The sequence below is a fragment of the Haemaphysalis longicornis genome, unplaced genomic scaffold (genome assembly GCF_048455015.1).
Source record: "Haemaphysalis longicornis isolate Haplotype H1 unplaced genomic scaffold, Haemaphysalis longicornis Haplotype H1 scaffold_11, whole genome shotgun sequence".
NCBI classification, from domain to species: Eukaryota; Metazoa; Arthropoda; class Arachnida; order Ixodida; family Ixodidae; genus Haemaphysalis; species Haemaphysalis longicornis.
Window position 1 is genome coordinate 112,639,743 of NW_027526214.1, and position 15,945 is coordinate 112,655,687.

The window sequence follows — 15,945 nt, forward strand, 5'->3', positions numbered from 1 at the left end:
GATCAGTTATGGAAACTTCGAGTACGCCAGCACTGGGGGGAGTTATCAAGTTCGATAATGCGTGGTCTATGAGCGTACCCTGTCCGTTATCGACACAGCGTGTTGGAATGGCCACGATACATTCGAACCCATGACCATTGAGACAATTTTTATACTCATTGCAAGGGCTGTTATTTTCGAATAGGTTAATGTTTATGTCTCCCATGATGATTGCATTTTTGCGTTCTGATGATAGTGCATGCAATGTGTCATTTAAAGCTAGGCAAAACTCATTAATGGAAGATGACGGCGAACGGTAAATGCATCCGATGACTAAGTTTTTTTTCTCCTGTAAGAATATCTGTTCATCAAATTCAACCCAAACAGACTCGCAGTTGGCTTGCTTAATTTCCAGATCAAAACGCCTGCGGTACTGGAGTGACGACGAAACAAATATGGGTGCACCGCCATGGCTGCTATTGCCGCGATGGCAATATTCAGAAGAATACGAGGGAAAACTGTACAAGTCTCTATCATTTGATGTTAACCATGTTTCACTGATGCAGATAACGGAGAAGTGGTGTTTTATGGAAGACAGAAGGTTGGCGATATCATCAGCATGCTTGCGCAGGCTACGGGCATTAAAATGAATGAGTGATCTGCAGGGAACCGAGAAATATGAAGCGAGTTCGGAGGGTGAAAGGTAGGATGTCATTGTGAAGCGATCCAATTGCTAGCTAGGCCCAGAGCAGAAGCTAGGCAAAGATCCTTAGGTCAGACTCGGACATGATGCGGAAGACCTTGCTGTCTTCAGATTGACGGGCTTTGATTTGGCAGTTTTCAGTCCAAAGAAAACGCCAGTTTTTCTCCTTTTTGAGTGCCACCGCCTTCCCAAACAATCGTTTGTTATCAGGTGATAGGTGTTCCTTTATGTACACGACATCATGCTAACGACATCACAAGAAGTCTTGTCTACAAGAAGAATCAAACGACTCTGCAGGCCCGGAGAATGGGCCGTACTAATTCTGACATTATCATATTTGAAGGCACAACGGTGCCGCATTATATCTACTACCCCGGCGCCAAATATCGCTGCTTCATCCACAAGAAGCGACACGAACTGTGTGACTGGTGCGGCAGGCTCCGTCATCGCGCGGACGTCTACCCAGCACCAGACAAAAAGATCTGCAAGATCTGCGGCACCGACTCACCGCTCAAGAAACATCAATGCGAACCCAAGTGTACTCTCTGCGGACGGGATCATCCAACCGGCGACAAGAAGTGCCGACTGCGATTCCAGACTCCCTACGTTCTCAAGAAGCGCAAGTGGAAAAAGCAACCGCAACAAAATAACAACCATCGACGACAACAAAACGGCGGGCGCAACGGAACTTCGACGTCGTCCATACTCCATAAGGACGGGCCGAGCGAAGCGACAACTGGCCAGCGTGGTAGATCGGGGTCCTTTCCACGGTTTCCGCAGCATGAACGACCTAGCAGACGGGACGTGAGTGGCGGGCCAGGCACCAGGGACAACTCGGCAAGCAGTCAACACCTGCGACACCGGAGCCCCAGTATCGCTGGCTGCGAGAATCACAGACGCAAGTCGAGATCGCTGTCTCGAAACGGAACGCAGCCGAGCGGAGGCAACCAAACAAACAAGGTGAGCTGGGCAAATACGGTCTCTCATGGCAAAGCCTCCCAAAAGCGCAGTGCCCCTACCACAGGCGTTCCTGGTTCTGAACATTCAGATCAACAGTCCGAGATTACAAAAATTAAGCAGATGTTAGAGCTCGTCATTTCGAAAATGCAGCCCTCAAGGCAGAAATAGCTCTACTCAAGGGAACCAGTGTGGAATCAACGACATCCTATTCCCTACGCAACCTAGGCCAGGCGGGTACTAATTCAGGAGAACCCAACCAGGCCATTACGCCAGCTAAGCAGTCGTCTGAAATTATTTCAGAACACACCTCTGGAGACGCGATGGACGACTCACCAACGGGCTCTCCACCGCCGAAACGCAAAGCCAAAGAATCGACCCCACTAGTTCTACCCAGCCCGCAAACTCGCACTCTAAAACATACGTCGATGAGGACATGCTCGGCCAATTTGGAGAAGACCTCAGTAAGGCCATAACCGAGAATCTCAGCACAAAATTCAAGGCCATGCTGGCGGAATTGGCCAAAAATATCGACTCCCAAATTTCTCCACTTAGAGCTAGGGATGCAGCCTTAGAGAGCACCATCACGTGGATGGGCAGGGATGGAGGAACGGGCCTCATAAAATCAACAAAACCCTACTCCCGTCCAACCTCAGCGGAAAGCTCCAAAAATCCTCACGAAAATATTTAATCGCTCACAGAAGAAAACCCGAAAGCCAAGTACGCTTGTCGTATGGCAATGGAACTGTCGAGGATTTAGGAGGAAACGCGCTCACCTTGAACAATTGATTAGGACCAAGGATTCAAGCGAAATGCCTGACGTCGTTTTTCTTCAAGAGACAGGTGTTTTTGCAAAGCTCAGCAATTACAGATCTTTTGCAGACGTAGAAGACTCCGCTGGTGTTAACTCAAACCAAAAACCCATGGTAGCCACTCTCGTGAGGCGAAACACCCTGGCGATTCGTCACGATGCCGGGGTTGGTGCGTCGTCTGCGGCTCACATCCTTGTTGAATTAATTCCAGACAGCAAACACAGAACACAGAGCATATTTATAATTAACATATACAGCTCTCCTCGAAACGCCGACAAATTCGGTCAACTTTTTCGTAAAACCCTCGACTGGCCAGGGGAAAGACCCTAATAGTCGTCGGATATTTCAACGCTCACCACACCGACTGGAGAAATAAACGGGACACGATTAAGGGGCGAAACCTCTGGCTCGATGCGCATAGAGAGGGTCTCACCTTAATCACTGACCCCACATGGCCCACCCGCATGGGAAACAGCGTCAGTGGCGATACTACTCCCGACCTCGCCTTCACGAAAAACACGAGCAAAGATGCCACTTGGTTCAACAGTCAAGAAAACCTCGGCAGTGACCACTACATCGCCGTGATTGGGGTCGAATCCAGGGTCACTAAATAGCCGTACGGTAAGAAACTCCACCCTAATTATTGGGACGCCTTCCGCAAAATACAAGCCACCGAACGTAGCTCATCTGGAGCCATCGAGGAGATATCTGACATTCGGGAATGGACAGAACAACTCTGCAGGGATGCCAAACAGGCTACTAAAGAAATACCGGCAGATGCAGGCATTTATCAAGCCGATGCAAGGCTCCTTCACAAGTGGGAGACCCAGCGCAGTTTGCACAAGACACTTCGGAAACAAAAGCTAAATCGCAACCTGAGGCGGCGCCTCGCTACTCTCAATCGCGACATTGAAGATTACACAAGTCAACTAACACGTCAAAATTGCCACAGCATGTGTGATCGAATGGAATATGAAATTGAACTGTCAAAGACCTGGAATATTCTACGCTGTCTCATCGACCCCGACAATAGTAAAACCACACAGAAAAACAACCTCAACATACTTCTACACAACTTTAAGGGTTGCGACATCGAGCTGATCAAGACAATTAAGGATAGATACTTCGGAGACTCCGCACGTGAGGTACTCCCTCGCTACACGGGAAAGGAAAATGACCTCCTTGATTGACCCATCACGATCAGCGAAGTACGAGGGGCCATCGTAACCCTGCGAACCAGCTCGTCGTCAGGTCGAGATCGCATCACAAATAAAATGCTCAGAAATCTGGACGATGAATCAATTGAAGCCTGCACCCGCTATATGAACGTGTGCTGGGAGCGGGGCCAAATACCCGACATGTGGAAAACGGCAAAGGTGATTAGGATTCCCAAACCAGGCAAGAAACTTCAGCTCGAAAACCTCAGACCTGTTTTCCTCACATCTTGTGTAGGAAAATTAATGGAGCAGGTCATACTCAACAGGCTCAACAGCTACATGGAGGACAACGGTCTTTCTCCGCACACGATGAACGGCTTTCGACCAAAACTCTCTGTGCGAGACGTGATGCTTCGCCTCAAATACGACGTTATAGACGGGGCGCGCTGCTCACCACTTGACACTAGAGCAATTTTGGGTCTTGACCTCACAAAGGCCTTTGACAACGTCAAACCCTCGGCTATCCTCACGAACCTGAGCAAACTCGGTGTCGGGAGAAGAGTCTACGAGTACATCAGCAACTTTCTTTCAGACCGCACAGCTACCCTCACTGTAGGGAGAATGGCTCTGTCCGGTCCCTTTTTCTCTTCAACGTCGCCATTATTGGTCTTCCTGAAATTTTAAACCGAATTTACGGCTTTCAACAGAGCCTTTACGCAGACGATGTTACGCTCTGGGTCTCCGGAGGCAGCGACGGCCACATTCATGACACGCTACAACAGGCAATCGAAGCAGTAGAAGATTACGTGGGCCCTCGCGGTCTCAGCTGCTCTCCGCAAAAATCGGAGCTTTTACTAATCGACCAACCAGTCGAGGGCAGCGCACAGATAAGACCCCCCCGGAAGTCCATCTCTTCGCTGGTGGTGGAACCCAACACATCCCCATAGTCACAAGCATGCGGGTTCTTGGCCTTCGCATACAGGCGAAGGGACACAATTCCGAAACCATCCTCGCCCTCAAAAAGAAGGTCTCTCAAATCATCCGACTCATCTCCCGTATTGCAAACCGCCATCATGGTATGAAGGAACTCAATCTAGTAAGATTAGTTGAAACTTTTGTTGTAAGCAGGACAACGTATGTCACTCCGTTCTTAGACCTTAAAAAGAACGAAGAACACAAAATCGACGCTCTCATTAGGCGAGCTTACAAGCAAGCTATCGGGATACCGCTTACGGCATCGACCGAACGCTTCGAGGCACTTGGGCTAAACAATACGCTAAGCGAACTCATCGAAGCTCAACGCTTAGCGAAACAAGAACGACTTACGTACAGCGCGACTTGACGGCACATCCTCGACTCTATTGGCATCACTTACCCGAGTACTGCCCCAACCAAGGTCCCACTTCAACCAGCCATAAGACAACGCATATCTATACCACCCATTCCAAAAAAACATGGATCCCGTGCACAATCTGGAGCGAAGACACGCGCGGTCCGAAGCCCCCACGAACAGTACGAAAAAAGTACCCAACCTTCACGCGAGGGGAACCCTGTGAAGATGCGACGCATCTTGGGGGTTCACTTGGTGTTTCCATTGGGTTGATTCTCTAATTGCGTGAAACGTGTGAGGAACGCGTATGATGTGTTCTTTATTTCTTTGGCCAGTGCTGAAACGACCGCGGCTATGACGCAACGTGGCGCGGCTATGACGCAACACAATCCCACACAATCCCCTTTAATCCGATCCAAATCCAATCCAAGCCAAGCCAAGTCAAGCCAATCGAATTCAATCCAATGCCCCTCGCGAAAGAGTGTTCGCTATCGGAGAGGAGAGGGGGTGAGCGGCGGAGAGCACAGCTCGCGCGGCGAGGAGAATGGGGGAGGGGTGTGGACGGACAACACCAACGCCGTATGGAGGGACAAGGCGAGTGAATGAGATGCAGTCACATCTAAAATCAGAGAACGTGGCATACGTAGACGCAGCCTATTAGGAAGGCCGCGACGCCATGGCGTCCGTGGTAGTCGATCGGAAGGAAAATTCCATAGCTTCCGGATCGATTCGCACGAAGGAACCGGAAGTGGATGAAGATGCGGCCATGGCATTGGCAATGACGGCCTCCGCAAATATCAAATATGTCATCAGTGATTCTAAATCTGCCATTAAAATTTTTTCGAGAGGGCGGATCTCCCCAGAAGCGTCTGCAATTCTTACATCTGGCTTCCATCGCGATGCGCGGACCGGCAAAATCTACCTGATATGGGCACCTACCCACTCCGGCCTGCCTGGGAACTAGTGCGCACACGATGCTGCTCGAGGATTCACCGACCGAGCTGACATGAACCCTAACACCCCATTCGCCCATTCGCTCCGATGGTCAGGTAGGGATCGGCTCGTGTCCTACAGGGACATAAAAAATCACTATCGTCTGGAACGGGCCCGTTTCCCCCCCCCCCCCCGCTCACCCGTCACTCAACAAGAGGCAATCCGTCGTATGGCGGCTACATCAAACAAACTCATATCCAAGCCCGGTTATGTATAGCTACTACTATCCAGGGCAACATTCGGATAAATGCCATAAATGTAAAGAAAGGGCAGATCTAGCACATATGCTATGGGCCTGCCCGCAGGCGGCTATACCCGCGCGCAGAATCACTCGGGCGGAGCAATGGGAGACCGTGTTGCTCAGCCACGACCCAGCGGATCAAGTCTGGGCCGTCCAGCTGGCCGAAGACGCTGCTAGAGCCCAAGGGCTCTTGGCCCACGCCTAGGATCACCATACTCTCCCAATAAAGTTATTTCTCTCTCTCTCTCTCTCTGAAATCTTATCAAATGCAGAGCTAGCAAACGCCTTTAACGATTAATTAGTTTCAGTATGCGAGAGTGCTCACAACCCCAATTATGCAAACTTTATGAATGAAAGCAACTGTGAATCAGCCTTCTTGGCCCTCGTAACTTTAAATGAAATTGTAAGCGCTTTTCTTTTTTTGAAAAATAGTGGTTGCTCTGACGTAGATGGCTTAGAAATCCGGCCGATTAAGTATGTTCTAGACCTTATTTCACCGGTCTTGGAGCATATCATTAACTTTCTTTTTACGCCAGAACGTTCCCTAAAAAATTCAAATGGCTGAAGTTATTCTTTTACGCAAGGAAGGCGACAAAAACAAATTCGCAAATTAGAGGCCGATCACGATACTTCCTATATTTCAAAAGGCCTAGAGAATATTAAACACACTCGCAAGATTTCATTCCTTGGAAGGCACAGAATAACAACCACTGTACAATTGGGATTCGTTAAAGGCCGTTCCACTGAGACTGCCCTTTTAGCGCAATAAGCGGCAATCCTTAACTCCTTTGAGCAACAGTTGTACACATTAGGAATATTCCTCGATTACTCAAATGCGTTTGACTGCATTGATCATGTCACTTTGCTAAAAAAGCTCAGCCATTACGGCTTCCGTGGTACGTTTTTGCTGTTACTAACCTCCTACCATAGCAATCCCCAGCAGAAAGTGCTAACTAATAATCATAGTTCCTGTTTCAAGCCTGTTTCAGCAGTAGTACCACAAGGAAGCACCTTAGGACCCCTGTCAGTTTGCATAAATATTAAATATTTGGCCAATATTGATAGCCCTGCTAATATTATAATGTATGCCGATGACACGACCATGCTCCGTAGAGCGAAAAACCCAAGCAATGTGTTTTGTATGTCCAATGAACTGCTTGATAAAGTGTTACGCTGGAGCCGATTGAATTCATTGACAATTATTGCAAATAAAACTAAGCAGTCCTGTTTAGGCCAAGAAACCGTACTAAGTAATTGCGAAATTGAAATTGTACCTACGGTTAAAGGTATTGGAGTTGTGTTTGAGAAACACGTGTCGTGGAATGCTCATGTTGACCTCGTGTTACCAAAACTTTCGAGCATTACTGGTGTTCTTTCTAAACTTAGGTTTTGTTTGCCCAAAAGTGCGAAGCTTGTGCTATATCGGGCTATGTTTTTATCGCATTTGAAGTATTGTCACTTGCTATGGGGCACCACAAATCAGGCGAATATGGCTAAACTTTTCAAAGTACAAACAAGGCAGTTCGCATCATCATGAACGCAGCATATGATAGTCATACTGCCTCCTTTTTCGAAGATAAGAAGTTATAACTAGTGACCTAGTTCTTTAAACTCTTGATGCTCAAATGCTACCAAACTAATGTAAAAAGAAATTACAACGTACTATGCAGTATTTCCAAACTTCAGCTTAAAATGTACCCGCGAAATATTCGCCGAGTTTACCGCTGGCAAATACCGAAGAACCGAACGAATTACTGCGACCAAATGCTACGTTATCAGTTGCCATTTCCTTTGAACAATGTACCATGTATATAAGACTTTTCATATATTATCCGTTTTATGTATGTGAATTTTATGAAATACCATGACGGCTAATCAACCAGGTGTTACAATATTATAAATTTTATGTCTGTTCTGGTTGCATCTGGCTCCAGAGGGGCCTTGTACCCTGTCAAGCCCTTTTTAAAGCTTTTTGTTCACGTTCCTCAGCACTTTGTGTTGAAATAAACTGATTTGATTTGGTTTTGTTTGATTTCAACCTGCTCGACCGTCCCGTATAGCGGCATGGCGTAATGGCAGCCACCGTTGGGGAACGCTGTCTCAGTGCTTTATTTGGCTTCGGTTCGGTTGCTTCGAAAGCTTTTACCCTCGTCGCCAGTGTCACCATTTTGCACGTATATGGGAACCTGGGACGGTGGTGATAGCCTCCAGCAGAGTAACGACCGGCTGCGTGCTGGTGGTTACTTGACTGACCGAGAGCTGCTGTGCTCGTCGGTTTTTATTCGCCAGCCAAACACAATGTTACCCACCGAGCCGGGTGGGGCCATACAACCTAGCGCCATGACGATTTGGGTCGGGGGCGCCATACTCTGGTCACAAGTAGTAATTTGTCGACTTAGGAAGACGCCTTTCTCTAAATACAGGAACACTTTCGCACAGTACACTATATTGTCAATATTGTCAATATTGTCACGAAGCCAAGGACGACGTAGTTGTTTTGAAGGAGAAACCAGTTTATTGGAGCGAACTTGTGCTTCCCTAACAACTTAAAAGAATACAGAGGTGGCGAAACAGCGGTCAACAAAGTGACTTGCACAGGCGAGTGTCGTCGAATCGAATGCCACGGCATCTGCTCTGCAGGCTTTTATCTCTCGGCGCTAGTGTTTCTCGAACCGTCTATTAACACCCAGAACATTGTAGATCACAGAGGATTATTCTGGACTAGTGACGTAAGGGCTAAACAGTCTGCTCATCTGAACGTGATAGCCCGTGCGGCATAAAAGCAAAGAATGTAAGACGTGGTTTGGTTAGAACGCAGATAACACAGCCGGGCTTGGCCTGGCATTAAAAACAAACAATAAATAAACAGACCCATACATGGTTTGCGGCATTACCTGCCCTCTAAGACTGCATCAACCCGATCCTAAAATAAAACACAGTCCGAAAGAACAACAAAAAAGTCCGTCATCTTGCACAGTAAGATTTCAAACGAACCGCAAGAACAACTTCGGGCCACGTGCGTCGTCGTGATGTTCTGGAATCACCATCGGGGATCACCTCGTAGGTGAGTTGGACGACACGTCGTAGAATCTGGTAGGGTCCGAAATACCATCGGAGAAGTTTCTCACTTAGTCCGCGTTGACGGATGGGAGTCCAAACCCACACATGATCCACAGGATGGTACTCGGCGTCTCCGCGTCGGAGGTTGTAGCGCCCGGCATCCACCAGATGCTGCTCAGTTGTACGAACTCGAGCCAGCTGGCGGGCCTCCTCCACACGGTGAGGGTATCCTTGGACTTTGACGTTAATGTCGTTGTCTTCTACGTGCGGAAGCATGGCGTCGAGCATCGTAGTCGGCCGTCTTCCATAGACAACCTCGAACGGCGTCATCTGCGTAGTTTTCTGGATAGCCGTCTTGTACGCAAAGGTGACATACGGTAGCACTTCGTCCCAACTCAAGTTCAAAGTCGAAGTACATTGACAGCATACACGCAATCGTCTTGTTCAGGCGTTCCATTAGTCCGTTCGTTTGGGGGTGGTACGCCGTCGTTCTTCGGTGATCCGTGTTGCTGTAGCGTAATATCCCTTGCACCAGCTCCGCAGGAAAGGCCGTTCTGCTGTCCTTGTTATGACTTCCGGGGCTCCCTCTCGCAGCCCAACTTGGCTTATGAAGATCTTTGCGACTTCTTGTGCAGTCCCCCTCGAAAGAGCGGCGGTCTCCGCGTAGCGCGTCATGTAGTCTGTCGCTACAACAATCCACTTGTTCTGGGATCGGGATGTAGGAAACGAGCCCAGAATGTCCATTTCAATCTGTTGGAAGGGCCTAGATTGGACGCCAATCGGCTGCAGAAGTCTGGCGGGTCTCGTCGGTGGCGTTTTTCGTCGCTGGCAGTCACAGCAACTCCGGACGTAGTGGCTGACGTCGGATGCAAGGCGGGGACAGTAGTACTTCATCTTGATTTTCCCAAATTGTGCGAGCTGTGCCGAGATGTCCCGAAGACGGGTCGTCGTGGCACGCTTCCAAAATTTCGTCACGAAAATCTGCCGGGATGACAAGAAGATAATTCGCTCTTGTTCCGGGGCTGAAATTCTTCTTCACAAGGAAGGAGTTTTTCAGGATGAATGCACGTAAGTTGCATTTGGAGGCCCTGGGTACGGCGGCGTTGCATCCTTGGAAGTAGTCTATCATGACACGTAAATCGGGGTCGGCACGCTGCTGGGCGGCCAAGTCACTCTCAGTCATGACTCTAAAGAACGCGCTGTCTTCATCGTAGTCTTGTGGTGGTGAGTCGACGGGGGCACGGGACAGGCAGTCGGCGTCGGAGTGTTTCCTCCCGGATTAATAGACTACTGTAACGTCGAATTCTTGCAGGCGCAAGCTCCACTTACCAAGACGGCCAGAGGGGTCCTTCAAGATGGCGAGGCAAAACAGCGCATGGGGGTCTGTCACAACCTTGAATGGTCTTCCATACACGTGTGGGCGAAATTTTGGAATGGCCCATATAATCGCAACGCACTCTTTCTCAGAGGCTCAGTAGTTTCTTTCTTCCTTAGACAGACCACCGCTGACATAGGCGATTACTTTCTCGCTCTCGCTTTGCTTTTGTACGAGAACGGCACCCAATCCTATATCACTGGCGTCCATGTGCGATTCCGTTTCGGCAATTTCGTCGAAATTCGCGAGCACAGGCGGGCTTTGCAGGCATTGTTGCAGCTCGGAGAAGGCTGTTTCTTGGGCATTTTCCCAGCTGAAAGGGGTGCTACCTTTCGTCAAGCGGGTGAGTGGCTCTGCAAAGCGGGCGAAGTTTGCAACGAAGCGCCTGTAGTGTGGGCATAGTCCGAGAAATTTCCCCACGCCCTTCTTATCTTTCTGTCTTGGGAAGTTCGCTATGGCGAAAGTTTTCGTCCGATCATACCGGACTCCCGCGGCGTTGACTACATCGCCGAAAAGCTTGAGTTCCTTGTACGCGAAGCGGCACTTTTCAGGCTTCTGCGTTAAACCTAACGTACGGTTGACCTCGAGTGCAGACTGCAACCATGCAAGGTGTTCGTCGAAAGTCCGGGAGAATAACACAACATCATCGAGGTATACGAGGCAGGTGTGCCACTTCAGGCCAGCTAGCACCGTGTCCATGACTCATTGAAACGTTGCTGGCGCTGTACACAACCCGAACTGCATCACCTTGAACTCGTATAGGCCGTCCAAGGTTATAAATGCAGTCTTCTCTCGGTCTTTCCCGTCCACTTCAATTTGCCAGTACCCAGTCTTCAGATCCATCCATGAGATGTACTTCGCGTGGCAGAGGTGGTCGAGGGCTTCGCCAATTCAATGGAGGGAGTACACGTCTTTTTGTTGATTCTGTTGAGTCGCCGGTAGTCAACGCAAAACCTTAATGTGCCGTCTTTTTTCTTCACGAGTACGACCAGCGCAGCCGAGGGGCTGTTCGATGACTGTATAATGTCGTCGCTGAGCATGTCGTCGACTTGAGTCCGGATGGCTTCCCGCTCGTGTGAAGAGACGCGGTACGGTGACTGTCGGGTAGGTCGGGCTCCATCTTCGGTTATTATTCGGTGCTTCGCCGGAGGTGCCTGACGTATTTTTGAGCTCCATGAAAAACACTCTCTGTAGCGATGCAGCAAATCTAATTATTTCTTCCGTTCTTCTTGCGGTAACGCCGCATTCACGTCGAAGAGACTCGGAAGCTTGAAGGTCTCTTCGGGTGCGCGTTGAAAGTCGGCAACCGCGATCACGTCACTTGTTTCTAGCGTTTCTTCGAGGAACGCAATTGCAGCGCCCCTGTTTAAATGCTGGTATTGCTCGCTGAAATTAGTGATCAAAACTTTGGATTGGTGTTGCGTAAACGCGCAATGCGTCTTGCAATGGAGACACCACGGTCGAGGAGCAACCTTTGGTCACTCTCTACGATAGCGTCGACGTCAGGAACAGCATCTTCACAGTAGACGGTGATCATCAAGCTTGCGTGGGGTGGCACTGTGACATGATCATCGGCGATCCTTAAAGCACCACGGTGTTCGGGGTTCGGTTACGGCGTCCTGGAGTCATTGGAAGAAATAGTTATGGACTTGATCTCTAGATCAATTATTGCACCATTGTCCGTGAAAAAGTCCATTCCAAGAAAACGTAGCGGGAGCAGTTAGGCAAAATGACGAACACGCAAAATGGTGACGCGCGGTGTGCATGTTCCCCTTTGCGTCACAAGGTTGCATCCTAATGTGCGAATTTGCGGACCTTCCCATCTGGTCATAACTTTCTTCAGCTTAGACGCAAAAGCTCCGCTTATGACTGAGTAGGCTGCTACCGTGTCTATGAGGGCGACTACTTCAAAGCCGTCGATGGACAGCTGAACGTCGGCCGCTGCCTTCTTCAAGTTCCTGGTGCGTCATGGCGTCGTATCTTGGCTTCTGCGTGTTGACGGTCGGGCACTGTGCGTCGTGGTCTTCTTGGTATTCTCATCAGCAGGTTCGGTCATGTCGGGTACACGTCGCGCCGTTTCGCTGTCTTCGTGGTCGGTAGTCTCGTCAGGGTTAGATTGGGTCATCGGGGTGGGGAAATATTGTGAACCATGGTTTTCAGCGAGTCGCTGCCTCCTTGGAGGGTTTTCATTTTTCCGCCGTTGTGAAGTTGCTGCTTTTAGTTTCTCCCGCATGCCCTAGGGGACCTTCCACTTGAGTGCTGCGGAGTGAGTAGTTCAACGCTTGGGGCTTACGCGCTGCTTCAGAAGGCGTGGAAGTCCCCAGCGTCTGTTGAACCTCTTCTCGGATGACGGCAGTCAGGGAAGCCACTTGAGGTTCCGGCGTCGTTGGAAAAAGCTTCTGAAGCCCCTCCTTGACCACTGCTCGGACGGTCTCCCGCAATGTATCGGAGCTTACAGTGGCGGAACCGATGGTCTCCGAGAACAGTGCATTGACAGGGCGGTCATACTTCCTCGTTCGAATTTCTAGCGTCTTCTCCATCGCGGCCGCCTCAGACGCGAATTCTTTCAGTCTTCGGCGGGTTATCGACTACACAAGCAAAAAGCTCTTGCTTCACTCCTCGCATTAAAACCTGAGTTTCTTTTCTCCGGTCGTTTCGGGGCCGCACGGCAAAAATGTCGCTTCATCTCCTCAACGAAGATCGCGACCCCTTCGTTGGGGTGCGGCGTTCGAGTTTCAAGCAAAAGCGCAGCCCGCTTTTTTCTCACCACGGTAGTGAAGGTCTTAAGGTACTCCCTTTTGAATTGAGTCCAGTGGGTCAAAGATCTCTGATGGTTCTCGAACCAAGTTGCAGCAGCATCTAAGTAAAAGAAGACATTCTGGGAAGTTTCTTCGCCGTCCCTCCTGTTGAAGATGCGGACCCACTCCAGTATCTCCAACCATTCTTCGGGGTCTTCAGCGGGAGCTCCCCGGATTGATGGCGGTTCTCGGGGCTGCTGCAGGACGATTGGCGACGTTATTTCTTGCACCATGGTGTTGGTTGCAGCGTTGCTTCTATTGGACCCTTCTGGAAGAAGACCGAACTCGGGTAGCAATCCTTGCAGTCGGCGGCTTTCTCTGGTTGGACTGGCTTGGCGGCTTCCAGATGTCGTAGAGAGCATAAAGGCTTATTATTCCCTCCTTCACTAGATGTCACGAAGCCCAGGACGACGCAGTTGTCTTGAAGCAGAAACAAGTTTATTGAAACAAACTTGGGCTCCCTTAACAACACAAAAGAATAAAGAGGATGCGAAGCAGTGGTCAAGAAAGTGACTTGCACAGGTGAGTGTCGTCGAATCGAATGGCGTGCCGTCTGCTCTGCAGGCTTTTATCATTCAGCTCAAGGGTTTCTGGAACCGTCGATTCAGATACAGAACATTGTAGATCACACTAAATTATTCTGGGCTAGTGACGCTAGGGCGAAACAGCCTGTTTATCTGAATTTGATAGCCCGTGTGGCATAAAAGTAAAGAATGTAAGATGCACTTCGTTTGGAACGCAGATAATACAGCTGGGCGTGGCCCGGCCGCAAAAACAAACAATAAATAAAGAAACCCATACATCGGTGGCGGCAATATGCTTATGCAAGGTACTGTCAATGCTTACTGGTAGTACAATATGCTTACGGGAGGTACCATCAAACTTTTCTGAAACGGTATAGCACCGGAATATTCGAAGCCTATTACACATTTTTTCAAACTTCCTGAGAGGAAAATTACCGATGTCTTTGTTTTCTAATTGTGACCTGAACACTTTTTCTGCCGGAAAGAATGGGTGCTTTCTACCATTCAGACTGTGACTCATTGTGATAGAAAACAACCAGCGCAAGACAGACTGGGTTCAGGACAGACAATGAACCAATACCAACTCGCCAAGCTTGCCATTTTGTGGTTCACTTGTGATAATATCATTCAAGATAGTATGTCGTATTTACCAGTTGTCCGAACGTGCACCACAGTACCGTGGTTGATGCCGTATGAAATATTCTGTTTTTTTCGTAAAAAATAATTATGATCCGTCCTGAATGCGTGGAGTACCGTGTAGCTTGGCGAGCATGACCGATATCTCAAAATTGTTGCTTGGAGCACTGTGTACATCGCTTCTTCTTGGTTCCCTGGACCTCAATTATTGTAGAGAGTATCCCAAATGCTTCATTTGCGTTCCCCCGTTTCGGACCACATGTTCCACCCAGAGGTTAAGAATATAGGTGAGGTAAGAAATGCTATCTGACGGACATCTTGCGATGCACATGTACAGAAAAACAGTTTGGCCTGGCCCTCTGAGTTGCACTGATGGATGTAGGATATAAGGAACTCCATTGTTTACCTAATACCGTTTCTGTAAAAAAGTTCCCCACTCTCTCCCACAGCTTCCGGGGAAGGAACGTTTATTTAACACAGATTTGTGTGTGGCGCGAGTGAATGAGAATGTGGCGTTCAATGTCCGCCATCTCTTATACTAGCGTTGCTATAGGTGATCCTGCAATTGAAAAAAAGTTCAAGACATGAGACCATTATTTTAGAATGGCGATTTTCATTTGTAGACCCGTAGTTGCGGCGGAACCACAGGGAAATTTTGTGTAACCAAGGTACGTACGAGGGCATTAGAGGTTTTATTTAGGAAAGCAGTCTCAATCGCTCCTCAGATCACATAATCTTTGCCAGGCCACATCTCGATAATGCTTGGTATGCTGGTAACGTATAACCGAGAATTTAGTCTTAGAGATGAGAATCCCCATTTATTCACAATATCATTGACAAAAGTACATAGTGTTAGGCTCAACCAATCCTGCTTCATTGGCTTGGCTATGTCGTTCACTCTCCCGCACGGATCTCAGCTTGAGCTCTTCGGAGCCTGCCCCATTCACTATTTATTTTCTTCACAGACGTAACAGATTACTGGAAGGTGCTGGAAACACAACAGCGACGGAGATAAGAGACTGACGCCAACAATCGCAGCCAACCACCATGGCCACACGCCATGTCTCCACCTGCGGAAAGTCGTCTTCCAAAAACACAGCCAATGGCCAGCTGGTATCCCACGTGAAAACTAACCACAAACATTCTCAGAAAACGCTGATGAAGACGTTCAAAATGGCTAAAAGAGTACAAGAGGGTGCGCCATTACAACCGCTGGGATGAACCTGCTCAGCTTCCCAAATGACGCGATTTTCCTAAATGAGAGGGCACGCATCAGCTTCAAAAACAACTAAGTCTTGCTCACTACGTAGGACCGCTGTGTCCTTCAACGACTACATCACAACGACTTCAACGACTACGTCACAAGAAACAGCAAAGCCA